Here is a 7,500-nt window from a genome sequence, read left to right on the forward strand (position 1 = left end):
AAAATAGAGAAAGAAAAAAAGAGCTGGGCCTGGAGTTCTAGTACCCATCAGCCAATCACTGTCGAGCTGCCTTGCGTCGCAGCTAATCAGAGCCGAACAAGACTTTGCCACCGACAAAGGTGTCCGAAGTGTTCTGAATAAGAGTGAGTTTCAGTGACACAGTCCACAGTCAACAGCAGCACACCTGGAAGGACACTCCTCTCCTCTCTCCCTGCGATGAATCAGCCTTTACGTGGCTGATTCAGAGCGAAGGGAGGAACGTACCGGTAAAGGTGTTCGACGGGGCGCAGCGGGTTGCGCCAAGCCAGATAATGCCAAGAGAGCTTCTATGACCTCTCGGTCTCAAGGTTTTTGCTTGGGCGGTTTAAAGAGATGTACTGGACCCGCCCCACAGCAAATTACGCGTTATCCTGGCGCTTTCGCGTCCACTCTCGGTTGCTGCCGCGATGCTAATCGCATTTAGCTTCGTGCCCTCTAGCCTATTCTTTCCTTTACGGATTTTTCGGCATTAGGATAACTTTCTGCGCACCTCCTGGTGAGCAGACTTCTATCTCCTGCAGGGGAGGGTGTGTTTTGGGGGCCTTAGCGTGCCTGCCTTACGGTGTGCATAGAGTTGCCATTCTGTTTGCTAGGGACTGGTATGGCAGACCATTTGATGACTGCCACTCTAGTTTTTCGCATAGGAATGAATAAGCAGGTAGGAGCCCTCACTTTATCAGGCCTTCAGCCTGGCTCTGTCTAAATAGCTGCTGCTAGACAGAACACTACCTTCCCGTCCCGCCATAGGAACCGCCTCGAAAGTTAGCTTCTCTCCCTCACTGAGGTGAAACAGCCTTTGGGTGGCTGTTTCAGAGGGAAAAGGGATTCACTTTGTAAAGGTACAGGTCCTCTCCTCCCTCACTGAGGTGAAACAACCTTTGATTGGCTGTTTCAGAGGGATGAAAGGAACCACCTGGAAAAAGTGCAAGAGCTTCCCTCCCTCACTGAGGTGAAGCAGCCTTCGGGTAGCTGTTTCAGAGGGATGAGTAAAAGGGTTCCAAACAATGATGTCCTGTAGGTGGAAGGGCATCCCCTCTGGTCTCTCCCCAGGGGTTTACACCTACCCACGTGTTTGCCGTACGTGGCAGCCTTGTGCGCCGTGGAGACGGGAGTCCTGGAGTTTAAGCGATGCCGTGAATGAATACCCCATCATTTCCCACCTAGGACTAGCAGGTGAGCTTGCACTCTTGCAACTCATCAACGAGTCCTGGGAAACATCCACTCTACCCCAGAGTTGGAAGAGGGCTACCATAGTTCCCATCCCCAAACCAGAGGAGCCAGGGAAGTACCGCCCCATCTCTCTCCTCAGCTGTCTGGCCAAGACGGCCGAGAGGATGGTACTAAACCGGCTCCAATGGAAAATAGGACTCCCACATGAACACCTCCATGGGTTCACCAGGGGCATGCGCACAGCGCACAGCATAGCCACGCTCTTAAGAAGGAAGTCCAGTACCTGGTTGACCGAACCAAAACAAGACTGTCTGTCCTGAGAGCAATGACTGGGAGACACATAGGAGCCAGACACAAAGTACTAAGATCATTCTATGTGTATGCCGTCCGGCCCATTGTGAACTATGCCTCAGTCGCTCTGATTGCCATAAAGAGAAAATACAAAAACAAATTGGAGACGGTCCAAAATGAAGCTGCCAGGATCATTCTGGGTGCCCCAAGGTGGACGAAGGTCCTCAACCTCCTCTTGGAGGCAAACTTTCTCCTCCTGGACTCACGAATCGATCTAATGGTAGCACAGTTCCTGTCAAAGGTCATCCAGGCTCCCAGGAACACAAGCCTAAGACAAAAAAATAGTCAGACGCCTAGAACAAGACAACGAGCTCTTTGCAAACAATTCATGGCTGTCTCACACAGCCAGGGTGTTAATACGCCATCAACTCAAAGAACAGCTTCTTGCTAAGGCCATGGACACCCCCCACCATAACTCTGTCGAAGCCCCGCCGTGGGCACAAACCACGATGGAGTTCTCCATGGTGGGCTGTCAATGAAAAAGAGTCAATACCCCACGCCTAGTCTAAAGGCAGAAGGCCAGAGGGTCATTGCAGCCATCACTCCTCCGGGTAGTAGAACATACTTCACGGATGGATCAGTCGATCCCTTAAGCCACACTGCAGGCGCCGGCTTTGCAGCAGGGGATGCCACAAAATCCATGAGGGTAACAGACAACGCCTCCTCGCTACAGGCAGAGGCAGTTGCAATCATGGGAGCCCTAGCCCACGCGTCTCTTAGGGAAGGACAGAGGGAATGAGCTTGCTGACAGACTTGCCGACATTGGCAGGGGTATGCCCCCAAATCCCATGACCATACAACCAAGCCGAAAATTACTAAAGGAGATGTGTACTGCGGCCGCTCGTAACTACAGTTTATTCCTTGTTTTATCATAGTTTTCCCTAAATGAAAACAAAATATTAATTTTCTATCATGAAATATAACGTTTGTGAAAAGTTCTCTATCTTCAAGACAAACTAAAATAAAAAATATATTCAGCACTTTTTGTTTGTTTGTTTGTTTGTTTTTTTGTAGTAATGAAAGACTTGCACCAGTTTAAAAATATAGTTAACAGCTGCAAGTAATCACGCATATATTATATTCTTTTGTTTGTTTGTTAGGTAGCATGTCAAAGAATGTATGTTTGTAAAAGTAAGAATATTTTTTTATGTTTACTGATCCTTTTTAACATTTCATTTGCATTTACCGTTTCTCTTTCGTATCTCCGTCCCAGCTTTCCTCTCAGAATATATTTGGTGATATTTTCTCTAAAAAAAAAAAAGTTCTTTCTTTTTCCCTTTTTTTATCAGTCAAGCAGACGACTAAGACAACTGTGTTTTGAGGTTCTGAGATTTGAAAACACAGGAAATCAGTCTTCATATTTCCTTTTCTCGTGACAACACAATTATTTCTGGATCAAAGCGGATTGCAATTCTCTCATACCTTTGGCCACAACAAATGTGTGTATCTACATGTGTTTCTCTGTCTGTTTGTCTCTCCCCCCCCCCCACCACCCTCTCTCTCTCTCTCTCTCTCTCTCTCTCTCTATAATATATATATATATATATATATATATATATATATATATATATATATATATATATATATATATATATATATATATATATATATATATATATATATATATATGTTTCTCTTTCTCTCTCTCTCTCTCTCTCTCTCTCTCTCTCTCTCTCTCTCTCTCTCTCTCTCTCTCTCTCTCTCTCTGCCTGCCTGCCTGCCTGTCTACACATTTATATTCTGCTGTGTATGTGTGTGTGTGCGCGCGTGTGTGTGTGTGTGTGTGTGTGTGTGTGTGTGTGTGTGTGTGTGTGTGATACCCAACAAGGCTGTAGGCTGTCGTTTCACACAGCTGCCTTCCCGTAGGAAGACGCAGTGCTTTCACTTCAGACACTCCAGCTTAGGGTCTAAGTTCGCCACCATCTCGTCCTCGATTCACAAGGGGATGGGGGTCTCTTGGGGCCTCGCATCCATCTTCCACTATAAACGCACAAGCCAAGACCCCTTTCATTCACCTACACTAAGACCAACCCTCTCTAATTAACACCTGTTGGCATCCTCCAGTCTCTTCTTCACTGATTATGCAGTGTGTATGTGTGTTTGTGTGTGTGTGTGTGTGTATTATATATATATATATATATATATATATATATATATATATATATATATATATATATATATATGTATGTATGTATGTATGTATACGCTAATCACAGCTAAACGGGGAGAGCACTATAAATCAAATAGGCCGATAAACATCAACAAAAAAGTTTCGATTATATTCTTAAGGTTCTCTCCACCACACGACTGGGGTGATCATTTCACTGTTTAAAGGTGGCCGAGTTGAGTTTCACGAGAACTTGCTTTACAAAGGAAAGTTGAAATTCCTTGCCTTCTCCATGATGTGAGCAAAATGGGGTGTTTCAGTATACAATGGCTTGGTTATGCTTATATCCATTGGACATATAGAAAGACGTTACAAGGATTCTGAATATTATTTTTACATTTACGGGGAAATTTTCCTAGGATGGTGTTTGGCCCTATGCAATGAAGTAAAGACTATTTGAAGTATAAAATAACACTAGTTGATTTGCCCTATCCAGATGAAAAGTTATGTAAACTGGTTAAAAGTAAGACGAATACAATAGTAATCCAGTGCTGATGACATTTAGAGGGAAAGTTATGAGTCGGCTACACTTTGAACATTATTTATAATAATTTTATTACCTTATCTGTTCATTGTTCAATTTAATGGATTGGTAAGATGCATCCTCTGCACTGCAACAATTTGCTTCAAAATCAAGCCTACAGCTTACAAGCTTACAGGTGTGTACTCGCTATAATACAAGCTCCCATCGTAAGCTATTAGACAAAAAGTCGGTAAGAAATGTAGGAACATTCTCCAACCAAGGATGTACCTAATGATAATTACCGCAGGCCTCTAATTTGCCGACATAAGGCTTATTTGCCTTAATAGATAAATAAGTTTTGTAGAGTGAATGAGCATTACGGGAGGGCAGAAGCTTAGTTTCAATCTTTTGACAGGGATAAGTATCTACTGAAGCCGTGTGGGATTGGTGTTTGGCCGTAGCTAGTAAAGTAAGGGCAATATTAAGTATAAAATCTCACTAGTTGGTTTGCCCTATCCGTTAGTTATTCAGATAGCTTGATATTAACCACAAGTATGACAGACCCCTCATCAAACTCAATGGGTCCTGCTGCATTGTGTCTCCTGTCACTGTTTGAGTTGAAAAATCTCTCTCTCTCTCTCTCTCTCTCTCTCTCTCTCTCTCTCTCTCTCGTCTGTCTGTCTCTCTCTCTCTCTCTCTCTCTCTCTCTCTCTCTCTCTCTCTCTTGTTGGATTCATTATAGACTTTTTATTATTTTATTAACCATTTTTGTTATGTGATTTTGTTATGTTATTTTTGGTTACTGTAACAATTGCAGTATATAAATATGTGCGGTACGGACAGAACCTGTTTCTCACTCTGGTCTGTGTTATTTGCAGGCTATTCAACTCATATTACCACAGGAAATGAATTTTGGACTTGATAGTGGATACAAAGCACTTGAGATACGTACAGACTATGCAAAAGTCCACAGCTTACTAGTTGACCAGGCTTAGCTACCTGCTTATTGTCAAGATACTTCAATGCCGAAGTACCTACATCGACTAATTTGATGACACTAAGTAACTTAAGTTAATGGTTCTGAGAAAATTACTAATCTAGCATGGTCCTTTAGGTTCAAATGCTAAAATTCGTTTCTCTGGTCATTTTGGCAGCACAACCTCGCTCTTGTTAGCGGTGACTGAGACGGAATGAAAGTACTTCAAGTGATACAAGTGTATCACAAGCCACTCAAGCACTTGCGTTCTGCACACCTGCACTTTTCAGAATTGAGCTCATTGTCGAGCTATTAACGCTTGAGCCATTATCTGATGGAAATGCGATCATTAAGAATGTAACTTCTAGAAATGCGCTTGTATATGTTAAATGCTTCTTGACATCAAATCTTTAATTATCCAATATGATCTTAACAATTTAGTCTGTCAGAGGCCAAGTAATTTAGTAGAACTTTCAGTAGTGTTGGATCATATGAATCTTTTCCAATGGTAGTTGCATGCAATTTGCCGAGATGTTGGCATTGCTTCTGGAATGCTGTGATACGTCCATCATCAGCATACCTTGAGTATCTAAGGTTTAAAGGATGGAGGGGAGAGAGCTATCTGAAGTTAGGTACAGCATCCTCTCGGCATAATGGTCTCCACCTGCCAGATGAAAGCCTCTCGAAAAAGACACCGTCCTAAGCCTTACTAGGAAATCTGTGACAAAATTGGTCACATACTAAAATGCAGTTATTGATAATACACAGAAATGATGGTTACAGGACACTTCCTTGTGGGACTCCGTTTGTCTGGACAAATATTTCTGAATACGTGACATCAAAAAATAATTTGACTGAGAAAGTTCTGTCAGACTTAAACTTTTTAGTAGAATAAGGCAAATGTCCATGTAAACCTAGTAAACACTATCGTTACGTCAGTTATTTATATAAAAATAATATTGAAATTAGTAAGTGTTTTCAGACAAAAGCATCATGAATTTGATGCTCCAGTTTTTCTAGTTGAACAAATATTTGGCATCCATTTCCGAACTAGCTCTGCTCGTCAAATAGTAAAATTATGGGAGATCAAAATATGCAATAAGTTACTGCTTATAATTTGCTCTATGAGTTTGCATAAGCAATTTGACATTGTAATTGTGATAAGATACTGTGAATCTGGTATTCCCCTTCCTTTCAATATGGGATGATGGGTTAATGCCATGAGGTTGTGAGTGGCTTTTCCGAATATCATTGTACACTTCTAGTAACTTAATGATAACATTATGGTGGAGATGCTCTATCATCTCATGTCACATATTGGAGACTAGGTAGGTATTTGGGCCTTGGATTAGCTCATCCATGGTTATTTTTTCATTGTATTCAAAATCAATTATGGCAAAGTGTAAAGCTTGGAGCTCAGCCACTTTCATGGTGATCAGGAATGCAGGATGATCATTTTTTGAGCCACTTGAATAAGAGAACACAGTGCATTAACTGTCTCTAGTTGAATCGAATTTCTTGTATAATGTTTTTGATTTGGAAATAGCTGGACTCAGTAATGGCCAAATTGAACATCTGCTTAGGGAGCCCCACATACGGAACATTTGTAAACCCAATTACTGTATATAAGTTTATCAATTTTGCAATGGTGGGGGCAAAATGATATGTTGATTATTTAATTTCTTTTTTTTTCAATACAACCAACTCTCGGGAAGCATAAATTACTCATTGTGTTAAATTGTTGGGCTTTAAAAGTAAAATTAAGCAATTATATGAATGGTTTAGAGATATGAAACGGTGAAATGGAAATGGTCTATCTGAATCTAATGAAAGATTTCAATTATGGTTTCCCCTAAGGTAAAGGCGTCCTATATGAAGGCTGTCCAGCGACCTCCAAACGTCGAGATGTGCGACTTGTTCCGTTTTCCATTTTTCAACAATGTACCAAACCTGTGAGTTAATGTATTGAACAATCATGGTGGAGAACAATTACCACTACTTCTGCAAATTATACGAATGCGACGCTAGAGTAATAATTTTGGTGTTTGATTGGAGTAGGAAGTCGGTGATTATCTTGTATATCACGATTTAAGAATTTATCCAAAAATGGACTACAAGAAATACATCAGCAGACGTTGTTATGGTTAATAAATAAGTTACAAAAATAGTGGTAACTATGGTAAAGAACTGGATTCTTTTAGCTTGGTTGGTTGTTTGGTGAGCCCTAGTTCTCTGGTTCCGAACTATTTGCTAATCTGTCTATCGAGTTTTAGTTGATGCCATTACTGAATTTAATGTACAATTTCGAATTTTATTGACTTTATTATCAATGGT

This window comes from Penaeus monodon, chromosome 6 (genome assembly GCF_015228065.2).
Source record: "Penaeus monodon isolate SGIC_2016 chromosome 6, NSTDA_Pmon_1, whole genome shotgun sequence".
In the NCBI taxonomy this organism is placed as follows: Eukaryota; Metazoa; Arthropoda; class Malacostraca; order Decapoda; family Penaeidae; genus Penaeus; species Penaeus monodon.